The sequence below is a fragment of the Cicer arietinum genome, chromosome 1 (assembly GCF_000331145.2).
Source record: "Cicer arietinum cultivar CDC Frontier isolate Library 1 chromosome 1, Cicar.CDCFrontier_v2.0, whole genome shotgun sequence".
Taxonomy (NCBI): domain Eukaryota; kingdom Viridiplantae; phylum Streptophyta; class Magnoliopsida; order Fabales; family Fabaceae; genus Cicer; species Cicer arietinum.
In genome coordinates, this window is record NC_021160.2 from 10,279,726 (window position 1) to 10,281,445 (window position 1,720).

Below are 1,720 nucleotides of genomic sequence, written 5' to 3' on the forward strand. Positions count from 1 at the left end.
GATTTCTTTAATAGTTATTAATGATGATATTTTTTACATGTTTTTTTATGTATTATTGATGAATAATTTTTTGTAATTTTTATATTTATCACTGATAATATATTTTTGTATATTAATAAAAATATTTATCTAATATTTTACTTATATTTATCAATGATAAATATTTATTGTATTTTTTTAATATTTTCAATAATAAATATTTATCTTAAATATTTTATATATTAATGACAAATATTTGTACTATAATATTTTTTATTTATCACCAACAATATTTGTTCTGTGTAATTTTTTTATAGTTATACTAACAAATATTAATCAAATATTTTTTAATAGCGTTTAAAATTGGAAAAAAGCATAATTTATATTAAAATAATTTATCTAAGTTATTAGTATATTTATACCGTGTTATTAGTATAACTTATTTTAAGTGATGCTATTAAATAATTTTTATTAAATAAAAATTGATTTAATTATTGATTTAAATATTAACAGTATCACTAAACGTTAAATTGACACACATATTATTGCCATTTAATTTTAGGCACAACAACTTTACTTCCTTTTTTCAGAACAAAATTATTTTTATTTATATATTTTTTATTATCATAAAAATATAATAAAATAAAAATTCAAAAAAAATACTTTAAAAGAAATGTATATAGTAATAACTAAAATTACAATTTAAAAAACAAAATTAAAATTTCAATGAAAAGGAAGTAATACAGAGGCAGTGGTTAATTCAGTGTACTTCCTTTGAAAAGGATGGTTTTTCGATGTGGTCAACTGATTCTATCCAACCCAAGCAATACTGAAAAATGGAAATGAAACATTTTTCTTTCTTTTTATGTGTTTGTTTTTTTTTTAAATAAGAAAATTAACATGCAGTTTCATCAAATACAACTTCTTACTATGATGACAGATGGTTCTCAATGAGACTGACAACTAAAGAAAAGTAGCAAAATAACATCACAACTTTATATTTTTCAATGTTGGCTTCATTTAAAATAGTTCTAGCCATTTCTTGTAAAGTTCTATTTTTCCTTTCAACAACCCCATTTTGTTGGGGAGTTCTTGGACAAGAAAAGTTGTGAGAAATACCATTTTCTTCACAAAGATTTTTAAAAGATTCATTTTCAAATTCACCTCCATGGTCACTTCTCACCGAGACAATTTTTGAACCTTTTTCATTTTGAATCTTTTTGCAAAAATGGTGGAATGCCTCAAAGGCTTCATCTTTGTGTTTTAAAAATAGAACCCAAGTAAAACGGGAAAAATCATCAACAAGTACAAAGCCATATCTTTTTCCACTAAGACTTGGAGTTTTGATAGGACCAAAGAGATCAATGTGAATGAGTTCAAGAAGATGATTTGTTGAAACAAAGTTTTTAGAGTGAAAACTACTTTTAACTTGTTTTCCTATCACACAAGCTTCACAAACTTTGTCTTTTTCAAAATTAATTTTTGGAAGACCTTTTACTAATTCTTAATTTGCTAATTTAGAAATAGTGTTTAAGCTTGTGTGACCGGCTCGTTTGTGCCAAATCCATTTATCTTTTTCAATGGAAACAAAACAAGATTCAGTAGGTAAATCATCAAGATAAAGTTCATATAAATTCTTTTTTCTAAAACCGGAAAAGAAAACTCTACCCGAGGATGAGTGCTTAACCTCACATAGAGTAGGCTTGAAAATAACTTCAAAATCACTATCACATAATTGACT